The 14122-nt window shown below is 42.8% G+C and overlaps 1 long non-coding RNA gene across 1 annotated transcript in view; it reads right to left on the reverse strand.

Annotated features, from left to right (window-relative positions):
• The window catches only part of LOC143960723 (uncharacterized), a 64028-nt gene extending 55233 nt beyond the window's left edge, over positions 1-8795 (reverse strand). Inside the window, exon 1 of the long non-coding RNA XR_013270364.1 lies at positions 8637-8795. This is a non-coding gene — a long non-coding RNA (uncharacterized LOC143960723). The remainder of the gene's footprint in view (positions 1-8636) is intronic.
• Positions 8796-14122: the final 5327 nt, after the last annotated feature.

A 14122-nucleotide genomic window follows, 5' to 3' on the forward strand; every position in this document is an offset into this window, starting at 1 on the left:
ACATTAATATAGCAGAAAAAAGCCCCAGGCAGTCACAGTATCGGGACCCTGAGCACTTGCCAGGGGCAATTTCCTTTGCTGTGGACAGACCCCTCAAACTGGGACTGTCCCTGACAAATGGGGATGAATGCCAACCCTACACAGGACAAAAAACAATGGTAAATCATCCAATGTGGACAACTGTTCTGGTGACAAGTGTCTCAATTTGCAGGAGATTTTGTCACTTTCTGTTGTGGAAAATAAAGGGGAAAATAAAAGAATAAAAACAGGGTTTTGGCCTATATACAATATATACATGCATTAAAGTGGTTATAAACCCTTATGGACCACTTTTTGCTACAGGTAAGTCTATAATAAGGTTTACCTGTAGCTACCCCGGATATCTCCTAAACCTGCATGGTTTAGGAAACATCCCCTGAATTTGCATGTGCTGACGTCATCGGCACATGCGCACTGAAGCAAACTGAACACATAAGTGCCATTGCTTCAGTGAATGTGCCATTAGCGGTGGCTCCCACGCACATGTGAGGGAGTAACGTCATCGCAGCTCCAGCCAATCACAGGTACGGAGCCGCGATTCCCGGAAGTGATGTTGCCGGCCGGTGCAACTCACCCTACCTGCACTCTCCCACTGCTTTTTCCTCTATTACAGGCAGCAACACTACACAGCACTTTATGTTATGGGGAAGCATGTCACCTGCTCCACTGTGACAGTGCTTGGGCCTAGCTGACAATTGCTAGGCTTGGGCACTGTCGCATGACCATAGAAATGACATCATAACCCCCCTAATTTCTGATTTTAGTGCCAGCAATGGCAAAAAGAAGTTTGAAAGGGCTGGTAAGGTGAGCATAATGGCGTCCTTTGCAGAGACAGTCACTGTACCCTGCATGGACAAGGCCACGGTGTGTCTCTGTAAGCTTTATCGAGGTTTAGTTTGCTCCTCTAACCATATGTAAAAAAAAATCTGATTCATTTTATCCTTTATGTAGCAAGTTGCTATGTTAGGAAGACATTTTCCAACACAATAGAAGATCCAAGCAGAAGGTCTGGATTACACAGCGTACAACAGAAGTAGCTGATTGAAAGCCAGGTGCACTGACAGAAGCAGTCATCATATGATTTACATAAAACCATCTGATATTCCGTATAAAGCTCCGGAACAATCAATGAAAGCAAGTTAACAACTCCAATACCATGTAAAAAAAAAACTGGCACAAGCTGAAATAACCACATTTAGGAAATATCAATTATATTAATAAAACTGGGATATGCCCCTTTATGATCATGGTTTTCCTTTATAGGCATAGAGAGAATCTGTTGTTCCAACCTGTGTGACAGTCTGCATAAACGTTTAAACCACAGTGAGCTTATATAGATGTATATATTACCAACCTTGGCTTCCTGAGGCCTGTACATCAATTCCAATGTGCATTCATTCACTCCTTTTTAACCACTACAATACAGGGCACTTTCACCCCCTTCCTTCCCAGCCCTTTTTTCAGCTTTCATCGCTCTCGCGCTTTCAGTGACAATTGCGCGGTCATGCTACACTGTACCCAAATGAAATTGTTATCATTTTGTTCGCACAAATAGAGCTTTATTTTGGTGTTATTTATTCACGACTCCGTTTTTTATTTTTTGCGATATAAGCGCAAAAAAAGCGGAAATTTGGAAAAAAAACAATATTTTCTTTTTTCTATTTAAAAAGAAATCCAATAAAATCAAATTTTGTCATAAATTTAAGCCAAAATGTATTCTGCTACATGTTTTTGGTAAAAAAAATTCCGTTAACTGTATAATAATTGGTTTGTGTGATCACGGACATATGTACGCAAATGATCATGTACATATGTGTGCAGGTGATCACGTACATATGTGTGCAGATAATCATTGGGACATGTGATTTTAGTGGGACATATGTGGGGGACATGTTTTTATTATTAGGGACATGTGTTTTTATTATTTGGGGACATGTATGTTTTGGGGACATGTGTGGTTTGGGGACATATGTGGGGACTGTGTTTGTACTGTGTGGTGTGTTGTGTGTTGACACTAGACTGATGATCAGTGAGTAAAAAGCTGTAAAAAGCAGCCCATACTCACTGATCATCAGCCGGCTGCAGCGTTCTGCTCTCCTCTCCTCAGCGATGACTTCCGTGTGAGGAGAGGAGAGCCGATTGCCTAGCAACCGGCTGTTTGTTTACATCACATGACGGCCGTGATTGGACACGGCCGTCATGTGATCAGGAGGGCCAATCACAGAGCCCTCCTGCCGATCTCAGATGTGCCGTGTCCGGGTGACACGAGCACATCGGGATCGCGCCGCTGCGCAGGCACGCGCGCGCGCGCGATCCCGCTACTTCTGAATGACGTTCAGGAACGTCCTATCAGGAGTAGACGGCTCCCACCCGGCCGTATATATGCATTGGCCGGGTGGGAAGTGGTTAAAGCATATATTGAATTATTTCATAAATATATTTCCACCTTGAATAGTCTCTATGTATTTCTATCTTTTAATAATATGATATTTGTATTTGTCAGTTTTCATTGTGTTCTGCAAAATGAAAGACAAATCACATGGATCATTTGCTTTGCTTGGTGTATTAATGCATTTTTTTGTTATAATGGTTTTTATTGTGGGTGTTCAAAGAAATGGTACACACATTGGAGACGTGTTGACAGAACATAAGTGTACATTCAGTATAGATGAGGAATTTGTTGAAGTCTTCTTTATGTAATTGAAAATGATGTGTACAGGGACCATAATCTTAGGTGGGGATCAAGTATTGTAGGATTTTCATTTGCACTTCAACCCATGATTGCACAAAATTGTTTAGGTTGCCTTTTTCACCTTGATATTATTATGTAACAATTTTATAAAGTTGCAATAAAAGCTAAAGTAACCAACTACAGGGGATATTTAACCACGTTATTACCAAATGGTGGAGTGGTGGACATGGACATTTTTGGAGTGCCATGTATGAATGGTCAACTAATCAGAGCGGCTGTGAATGACTGTGATCTAAGCTGTCAGTAAATGCATCAGATCAACAGCACAATGTAGAGAGCCGATCGGAGCAGCTCTGTACCCTGTGATTGCTTTGATGACCAATCACAGCGATCTCAAATATAAACATTCCTTTATTTACTTATGAGAGCCCTTACCTTCTTGTCATGGAGGAAAGGGAGGAATTGGGAATGAAGATTTATGAATGAAGGAATCAGCAGCTGCATAATCATAGTGAGGGGTAGTAATTGATTGTGAGACTGTTTAACCCCCCCCCCCCCTTTCCTGCATACCTCCATGCTATTTCTATGTGATGAGTATTATAACTCCTTTAGCTTCCTTTTAATGCACATTAACCCCTTCACCTCCTCTTCCTCTGTCTATGACCTAGACATTAAAGGAGAACTATCACTTCAAATATTGTTTGATGCTCCTGTTCCCTGGGGTACAAAGTACACATAGTCCCATCTTTCAAGAAGCTGTAGAACTGCTCACCGGTTTCTGACCACAACATTTCTAGAAGACATATGTATGATTGACAGCTCTTGTGTCATCCTCCCTGTGCTTTCCTGACACAAGCAGCATCACACTGATTGCAGAGGAGGGGGCATGTCAATTAAACTTTGAAAAACACTGGCATGCTTACAACAGTGCTGCTCCTGTGCTGCTCACACTTGTCATGTATGTTTACCATTCATGAAAACCTCATTCTGACATCACTACCGCTCCCAGTTTGTAAGCAGACATGGGACATGTGAGCATTGCAGGAACAGTGCTTCTGTAAGCATAGACACAGAGGGGGTTTGCCTGTCAAGTACACTCTGGCATTTTATGAGGTAGGCAGCGAATTAACCAATGGCTATACCCTTTTCCCCACTTGAGATACAGTCAGACAATAGCTGAGGAGGGACAAGGAATGTTAGACCTTGGGGTAATCGAGGAGGCCACAATTGATTGGTGTAGCCCAATAGTCCTGGTTCCCAAGCCTGATGGTTCATTGAGGTTCTGTAATAACTTCAGAAAGTTGAAGAGGGCATTAAAAACTGATGACTACCCCATACCAAGGGTTGATTAATTCAAAGAACTGTTGGCTCTGCCAAGATTCATACCCATCGTTGACCTTACTGGGGATATTGCTGGGTGCCACCAATAGGGGAGGCCAAAGAAAAGACAACATTCAACACCCCACAGGGTTCTTTACAGTATGTTGAATTAGATGGGGCAGGCAGGTCAGACAGGGGTCAGAACCTATAGTCAGGAAAATACTGGAGAGTTCAATAAAAAAACACATAGAGGAGTTTTTGCTAGGAAATAATATATTAAGCAATACTCAGCATGGATTCACAAAAAATCGAAGTTGTCAATCAAATCTGATTTCTTTTTATGAGAAAGTAAATAAAAATGTAGATAAAGGAGTGGCTGTGGACATAGCATGCTTGGATATGACACAAAATTCCCCACATGTCAGTGTTTGCAGACACTGTTTAATTGAGCGTCTATGTGGCAAATTATTATTATTATACAGGTTTTATATAGCGCCAACAGTTTGCTCAGCGCTTTACAACATGAGGGCAGACATTACATTTATAATTACAATTTGGTACAAGAGGAATCAGAGGGCCCTGCTCGTTAGAGCTTACAATCTAAAAATGTAATTTAATGTTGATAAATGTAAAGTTATGCACTTGGGGGCTAAAAATATGCATGCATCATACACACTGCGGGGGGGGGGGGGGGGGTGTATAACTGTGGGAATCAATGGTGGAGAAGTACCTGGGTGTTCTGGTAATTCATAAGCTTAGAAAATAGCAAATGCAATTTTATTGAATTTTATTGAATGCCAAGCTGTGGTTTCCAAAGCAAGCAAAACCCTTTCTTGTTATAATAGAGGTATGGACTGCAGAGAGAGAGAGAGAGAGAGACATCATTTTGCCTCTGTACCAATCATTAGCAAGACCACATGTAGAATATGCAGTTTAGTTTTGGGCACTAGTTCACAAAAAGTATATTTGTTGTCATTTAAGGGGGTGTGATGGTGGGGCGTCTTATATGCCTACATACGTTTGCTAGTAGGTGCCCCTCAAAATGTTGGGAGGTTTGCTGGCAGAATTAGCAGATGAAAATTTAGGAAATAAGGCTGAAAAAAATAACAAGAAAGCCACAGCATTTAAGGCCTGTAAGCTGTAATACATACAATTCTTGTTGAGTTTTAGATTTGCTTTAAGGTTCTGTCACTATATCAACTAAACCAGGGCTGCTGGAAGCAATGTGAAAAGAATTTCCCAACAGCCCCAATTGCAAGATTGCAAGCCATCAGTGCACATTAAATGTTTATCATATTCTAGTAATATCTCAGCAGCATCTGGTGAAGGTGAAATATGATTAGTAGAGCTATGCTCCGTGTGAGAGCCTTGTAACAGTTGTGAAGAACGGCTGCCTTATAGAATGTAATTAGGACAGATTTTGCTGTGACATGTTACAGAGATACTACGTGTTTGAGAATTAATAGGGTTGAGATTACAGTATGGCACACCGCTGTCTGCTTCATGACAAACCGAATCTGCCTGCTGTGCTGCTTTGGATTTCCAAGTCGGGTCAATTTCCGTCTCCGTTTTTGCCTTGCCAGTACTACTAAACGCGCGACAACTACATGTGGCGCAATGACCATATTAATTATTAAAAGCTTGATTTAATAATGCAGCAAAGACAAACATAAACACACTTTGTGATATTAGAGTACGATGGAAAACGGTAGGGAAGACATGAGGCAATAATGTTGTTTTATTCACACTCTGCTCACTGCTCTGAACCCCAGGACAGCAATGATATCAGAGCTAAGCCGTAATGAATCAAACTCCCAGCACAGCAGGGCTGCAGCCCAAGCAAATACTGGAATAACAGTCTAAGCAAAGAATACATTTTTTTTTTTTACAACAGAGGCAAGAATTGAAAGGTAAGTGTTTCATTTCAGACTGCAAACCAAGGCATTGCTTCAACGTTTAACCTCAATTTGTTGTCAAGGGATGACAACAAATTATAATGCCACATTACAGCTGTTTCACTATATGTGGATAAATATGTATCTCAACTACATTGATCCAAAACAAGTAGGCATTAATTATCCACCTGGAGTTACAAAAGTAATCTTTTAAAAAATGCTAGTTCACTTTTATAACCCTTAGGGAATTTGCTGTTTCATTTTGTCATTTATATTTTGTTGCCTCTTTTTTTTTTTTTTTGCAGCTCTCCATACTGGATGTCAAATTTTACTATTTGCCATGGATGATCTGCAACAACGTAGGACTTCAAATTTCACTAGTTGCCATGGATGCTCTGCACCAAGGTAGGACTCTGATGTCAACATACAAAATGATTGCAAACCCCCCCTAATCTGGTTGTATTGACTAGTCATGGATGATTCTAGCTCAGCAAAGGTCACAATGTGAAGGAAGCGAGGCAAGCAATCCATCTTGAAACAAACCAATAAGTGAAGATATGCCTTTTTAATTCTTTAATTCAAGTGGTCATGTGACTACCTTTCAGCTCCTACACTGTGCAGGGCCTAGGTGGTGGGTGGGCATATGCCCCAGACAGCTGTGATGATAGTGAGAGTTACTGGATGATCTCTGGCCAACTCTGATTTACCCTGGGATAGCAGCATAATAAGCCATGTAGGGTAAGGGCACAGGCATGTCCAGTGTCCTTCCCTGGATTGGTTACAGAGTGTCACTATGGCAAGCTATGAACGTAGGTTCAGGAACCCTGTATAGTGATTAGGCAGTATAGTCTTCTAGATAGCCACTAAAGGCTTTCAGAGTAGCAGCAAGGTGTTATCATAGGAAAGGCCAGCCCTGCCAATGTCAGTGTGGGGCATCTTGGAAAATAGGGCTCAGATATGATTAGTGTTGGTGGAAGCCTGCCCAGGGTCATCAGAGGAAGTGTCAGAAGGACCAAGCAAGGATTTAGGCCAGGGGTCTCAAACTGGCGGCCCTCCAGCTGTTGTGAAACTACAAGTCCCATGAGGCATTGCAATGCTGACAGTTACAAGCATGACTCCCAAAGGCAGAGGCATGATGGGAGTTGTAGTTTTGCAACAGCTGGAGGGCTGCCAGTTTGAGATCCCTGATTTAGGCTGTGAGACTCTGTCTGTTTGGCCTCCCCTAAGGGGGAAACAAAAGGGCAATGTTGCAAGACTATTGGGACTAGTTGCATCCCTTTGCATCCCAGAATACCTCAGAACACAATGATCACTGCTGCGGCTATAGCCAGCTTAACCGGCAGAATTTCAATTCATCTATGGCTGGCTTATGTTGCCACTGCTGGGATGACTGAAAGGATGTACGTATGTAATCATCTGTCAAAAAAATTTAAACCCAGTGAACACTTCAGGTAAAGCCGCTAGCACAAAGGTGACCAACCCTAAAATGTAAATCTGTTGTAAAAAAAGTGCAGCATTACAGTATTTCAGTCAAACAGTGCCACATATAAAACACAATTTCATAAATACAGTATGTGACCTTGTTATGTTAGGTTAGTAATACCAGTCCCAAACAGTCCATAACGTGCAACACGTGTCCAAAAAATGTTGAAGTCATCCACTGAAGGTATATTCACAGGTGATAATACACTCTATATAAAGGTATATTTGCAAGTGATAATACACTCAATAAAGTGGCTAAAAGTGATTCCATGCATAAAAGTGCCTCCGGTGCAGTCCCCTTCACCAATATGCCCTCACCAGAATGCTATTGGTAAACTGCATGTCATCAGAACAACCTTTTGAGGATTCCCAGCAACCATCTACCGGTAAATAGCATAACATCAGAACAGCCTTTTTAAGTGTTCCCCCTATCATCTGGTGGCCTCTGTAGAAGATAGTGTTAAAAAATGTATTGGAAGGATTTCAAGTGTTTTTGGGGGCTATACCACTTTAAGCCCACCCACACGCAATCTGAATCAAAGAAAAAAGTATGATTTATTAAAATGTAAACACACAGCTCAATGAAATGTGTCATTGCTTGTGATTTTGTTTTTTATTTGACACGTAAGCTGATCAAAGAACTTTACCCCAAATACCTATGCAAATACTGGTCCTGTTTCACTTTGTTTGCACACGTACCTTACATTTTCCTTTCATTCCCAGGTTCTTGAAATAAAAAAGCAGTATGGTCTGCCACAAAATGATAGCTCAATAAAACCCAGGTGGAACTCCATGGATATATGCAAGCCATCTTCATTGCCGGCAATAGGCTGCTATTTGGCATGTCAAACCATATGACAAATCCTGCAAGATGTGAACGGGGGCTAAAACCTCATTCTAAACAGATATTGTAAAAGACACAAAATTCCAGCGCTAAGATTTTTTGGTCTTATGCTGGCTACATACAATATATTATATTATCTATATTTATATATATCTTTGTATTAATAGTATTATCTCTTAGCCTTGCTATGCTATGTATATGAGGCATCCAACAAGGGGTTAAATCTAAGGCTATTTCAGACAGCTGATTGGTCCATCCCTCAGTGTCTGTTATGCTTTATATTCCACCCTGCCAGTGAGTCCAGTGACTTTGACAAAGCGCAGGTGCGTGAAACATGTCAGTCACGGTCGTCACAGCAACTTACTGAGCTTCACTGACCGTCCTTTCCTTCCAAACGGGAGCTCCATTTTCCGAACGGTAGTGGTTGTCCTTTTCTGGTCGTTCTCGGCAACTCAGGCTCCTCCCCTCTTCACCACACAGCGGGCATCATGGGACTCCAACCCGATGTCTCCCGGAACATACACTATAGGACGCCGCTCATTGTGAATAGAGGTACTCTGGTGACTGTCTTGGCGCAGCGCTGTCTGATCCCTGGTTATCTCAACTTGAGATTAAAATAGCGCACATGTTTTTTAAGTGGACAGCAGCCTGCAATAAGTGAATTGCCAAGTTACTGCAACATGGAGCTATAAGTCCTCTATGCTTTGGCTACCTGTTAATAGATCTATAGCCGAGAGTTAACCCCTTGTTTCCTGAAGGAAGGCGGCACAGAGTACTATTACTTTTGCTTTATTCCTACTTTTGGATTTTTACTTGACAGTGCAATAAGTACATCCCTCACTGTTGTGCTGGATATTAGTGATTTTACCTCTGTGCTTCTCTTTTGATTAAATGTGATATTTTTAATTAATTGATTGTATTTATGTTGAGTTCCACTGAGCGTTGATTTTAAATTGTAAACAGATACTGTGTATCACTCTATATTGCACATATAACATCAAGTCCTTATGTAATAAATCCGTGTGTGCAAATAATAAAACAAAAAAATATATAAAAAAATATACAATATTGTCAACTTCTTATCTCACATTAAATGACAACAATCCCAATATCAGTGTTCATACATAAAGTGACAAGTGAGTATATATGAACCATACAGTCCTTTTTACATGGTATAACCTCAAAAGAAAAAAAAATATTAAAAACAAAAAAATGAAAAAAATGCTTCAATTTAAATTGTTGTGTATGTGGTCACCACTCCTTCTGTGCAATACTTAAAAAACAAAACAATTGAAAAATGGTCCAATTTAAATTGTTGTGTATGTGGTCACCACTCCTTCTGTGTAATTCTTAGAAGTGCTCATCTACTAAAGTGATAACTAGGGATGAGCTTCGTGTTCGAGTCGAACGCACGTTCGACTCGAACATTGGCCGTTCGGCCGTTCGGCGAATTCCGAACGTTTTGGCCGTTCGCGTCAAAATTCGAGTGACGCGCACGCGGACCACAATGCACTGCGTTGGCGCAGTGCATTGCTGCCCGATGATTGGCCAAGCATGCACTGTGACCCCGCATGCTTGGCCAATCGCAGCGCCGGCAGCGAGGAGAGCCATGATTGGCCACAGGCATCCTGCCTGTGGCCAATCATAGCTCAGGCTGTGTAGTGCACGCCCCACACTATATAAGGCCGCCTTTAAGGCGGCCTCCTGTAGTGTGTTACTTTGCATCTGAAGCAGTGGGTGTTCTGTGTACCTTCAACACAGTACACACCAATCGTTTTTGGCTGATTTCCTATCTTGCTGCTGTGTAGTGGTTGTTGTCTGTGCCCTGACTGCAGTATACACCACTATATTCACCTCACCTATATAGCTAGTGATCTAGCTTTAACCACTTAACAACTGCCCATTGCCGATTAACGGCTTCAGGGCGGTTGTTTAACTCAGAGAGGCCGTTAATTAACGGCCTCCCAGAATTCTGCTCTCGCGTGCCCCGAGGTGTGCGCACTCGAGAGCATCCGTGACCGCCGGGTCCATAGGACCCGGCGCATCACGGTAAACGGCCGCTCATAGCGGCCGTTTACCACGTGATTGCTCCGTCAGATGACGGAGTGATCACTTGGAAACAAACCGGCGTCATGTTATGACGCCTGTTCCTACCTCCCCTTTCTGTACCGATCGGTACAGCGGAGGGGAAAGAGATCGGTGTCAGCAGCGATGTGGGCTGCATCTGCAGTGCCCACATCGCTGCTCACCGAATTTAACCCCTCAATTCCCTGCCAATACTCTGCAATACCAGTGCATACTCTGCAGTACCCTGCCATTACTCTGCAGTGCAGTACCCCGCCATTACTCTGCAGTACCCCGCCATTACTCTGCAGTGCAGTACCCCGCCATTACTCTGCAGTGCAGTACCCCGCCATTACTCTGCAGTGCAGTACCCCGCCATTACTCTGCAGTGCAGTACCCTGCCATTACTCTGCAGTGCAGTACCCTGCTATTACTCTGTAGTACCCCGCCAATACCCCGCCAATACTCTGTAATACCCTGCCATAAATTGCCATACCCAGCCATACTCAGAGATACCCAGCCATACTCGGTGATACCCTGAAATACCCAGCCATAGACGCCCCCCACCCCTCACCGCCCTCCGGTGCTTCTACCAACTCGCCAGTACGATCAAAGCCAGAATCTTTTTTTTATTTTTTATTTCAGGCTTCCCAGCCTAGAGGTGAGATGTGGGGTCATATTGACCCCCCAGATTTCACTGTAAAGAGGACCTGTCACCCCATATTCATATTACAAGGGATGTTTACATTTCTTGTAATAGGAATAAAAGTGATCAAAAATATATTTTTGGGAAAAAAAATGTCAAACTAAAATAAATAAAGTAAAATGAACAATAAAAAAATAAAATAAAAATTAAAGCGCCCATGTCCCCATGTGCTCGCATGTGCCACACATGTGAGGTATCGCCGAGAATGTTAGAGCGAGAGCAATAATTCTAGTCCTAGACCTCCTCTGCAACTCAAAACATGTAACCAGTAAAAAAATATTTAAAGCATCGCCTATGGGGATTTTTTAAGTAGCGACGTTTGGCGCCATTCCACGGGCATGTGCAATTTTGAAGAGTAACATGTATGATATCTATTTACTCAGCATAACTTCATCTTTCACTTTATGCAAACATTGGGCTAACAAGTGGTTAATAATAGAGCTTGCAGTCAGTAGTGTTAGGAGTGCGTGCTGTCTGCGTGCTCTGTACCCAGTACATACCGCTATAATATAGGGCAGGCCCCTACTTTCAAACATCCAACTTACAAACATCTCCTACTTGCAAACGCAAGGAGACAGCAGCAAGTGAGATGAAAAAAGATGGACGACAAAACAAATTATACAGGGGTGATAACCCTTCCCTATGTTTTCCAAAAAGCTTAAAGATAGTTTTTTTGACTGGAGCTACACTTTAAAAATGTACCGGTTGAAAATGACAAACAGATTCAACTTAACACAACAAACCTACACAGTCCCTGTCTTGTTTGCACCGCCTGTATACTGCTGTTCTGAGTATATAGGGCCTGGGGGCCACACGCATTTCCTTTTTTTAATATGGGTACGGGGTTCCCCTTAATATGCGTACAAGACCCAAATAGGCTGGTAATGGGCAGGGAGGGCTACCCATGCCATGTTTCTCAATGATTTTCAACCATATTGCAGGAACCAGATATAACATTAAAACCGCAAGCAGTTTTAAATGGTGTTATTTCCGTTTAATGTCATTTTGTGCAGGGACTGTTCTAAACACGGGAAACACGTGGCACTTCACAGGCATACTACAGACACCCCGCAGGCACCATATTTAAAGGAATATTTCACTTTTTTTTTTTTCACTTTAATCGTCATTAAAATCAGTGCTCCCGCCAAAACGGTAGTTTTTAAAACTTTTTTTTGCAGTGACCCATGTCCCCTGAGGCAGGAGACAGGTCGCCAAACCCTTTTTAGGACACTATCTTGCATATTAGCCGTTAAAATGGACTTCAATGGGGTTCTAACGTTCGTACCGAACGCGGGGATCGTTCGCAAGTTCTGGTGTGAACCGAACCGGGGGGTGTTCGGCTCATCCCTAGTGATAACACTCAACTCGTGCTTCCCTTCTGGGTGTGCTCTCACCTCTATGCCAGTGACCCCTCAAATACGTTTGGTCAGTGCTCGCTTTTTAGTCACCAGTGGACTAATGAGTAAGGATGTTCTGTCTCCCTTAAATCCTCTTTGGCTATGGTGATGTCTCTTACTAGGGGATTCATGCATGCAAGAAAATATACTCCCAAAGTGCTTATGTCATTGTAGCACTATGATCCTAAACAAAAAATAAATAAATTTAGTCTGCTAGGTGGTAACTAGTCTGGCTAATTGTTAGGGTGATCTACTGACTTTTGCACTAAACCTGAATTTGGTTCACCTCTCTCTTCTGTCACTAGGTGGCATTGCCGCCTGTGGATTTAGAATGGCAAGGGCATGGTGAATTTGGGTTAGGAGTGGATAGGTTGGTAGGAGTCTCTTTGGTCCCATGGACTACTGGGAGAGCCTATTTATTGGGGAGGAGTCCTGTGCCACCCGGACGGCTGTCTGGGTGGACATGTGTTGTATTGCTCCCGGTTGCTAAGCCAAAAGCCTGAGGCCTATCCGGGAGCACCTGGCTGCTAGACTGTCTAAGGCCTATCCAGGATAATGAGAAGCAGTGCGTGGTTGGAGCTTTAGGTCGAAGACTAACCAAGCTGCAATGGTTCAGCTGGACGGGGAAACAAATTTTTTCAGAGGTGAAGGAGAAGCAGTTGCCATAAGGGATGACCACTCCTGTTACCAGAGGCAAGTCAGGATCAAGGTCAGAGGTAAAGGTGAAGCAGTTGCCACCAAGGAACAACCACTCCTGTTATCACAGGTCAGTGCATGAAGTCTGAAGAAGTACCAGAGCAGCCTTTTTCAGTAGCCAGGGACAATAAAGAAGGGGGAATACATCAGCAGAGTCAAGTCAAGGACCCAGCAGGTAGCATGGGTGAAGCTTGAGGAGTATGCAGCGGGTTAGTTGAGCAAGAGCTCAGGGCATCTGGGATCTTGGAAGTCTAGTGAGAGACTGGGAGCTCAGTGGGAAGATCTACAGTGGGATACTGTGAGTTACGTCTGCAGATCTATATTGACTGTTGAAAGTTCAGTTGCTATAGGAGACAGCAGTTCTACAAATACAGTGCTCTGCATTCAGCTAAAAGCATGCCTATTACTACTTTTGGTCTGCGAAGTCTGACAATTACTATTGCATTTGCCTAAGGGTGTCCTGGCCCTAAAAACCTCTCTCCCCCAGTTCTTATTAAGAGACAATAAAATCTCTTTGTGGCATTCAAAAAGTGACTGGCACCCATGTTTCTAACTTGCATTACACCCATCATGCCCAGTGACCTGCACCCTGAGGAGGAATGTCAGTTCTCCCCGGCGCTGGCGGTCATCAGGCCCTTGGAAGTCGGGGAGACCGCTTATTAAAATGTCAAGTAATCACAACTCACATATTCTGGGTGCTTGTAGTGCACCTCTCTGACCTTGCTTGATAAATCAATGCAGTATGTTGCCTTTGTGACACCAGCTGCTCGTCTGAAATTCCTTCCCCTGGGTGCACTCACAGTACTGTCCTCCGACCCCCCCCCACACACACACACACACACACTTTTGAGTGCTCTTTGTTTCCTTAGTGTTCCATGTTGTTTGTTGCATTACTCAGAAAACGTTTTTTTTTAGCACAAATTAAAAAGCATATACATTGCAGATATTTGCAAATGAATGATCGGATCAGAAAAATGATCAACATTC

This window comes from Lithobates pipiens, unplaced genomic scaffold, assembly GCF_037356315.1.
Source record: "Lithobates pipiens isolate NorthernLeopardFrog02 unplaced genomic scaffold, aLitPip1_a1.2 Scaffold_8, whole genome shotgun sequence".
In the NCBI taxonomy this organism is placed as follows: Eukaryota; Metazoa; Chordata; class Amphibia; order Anura; family Ranidae; genus Lithobates; species Lithobates pipiens.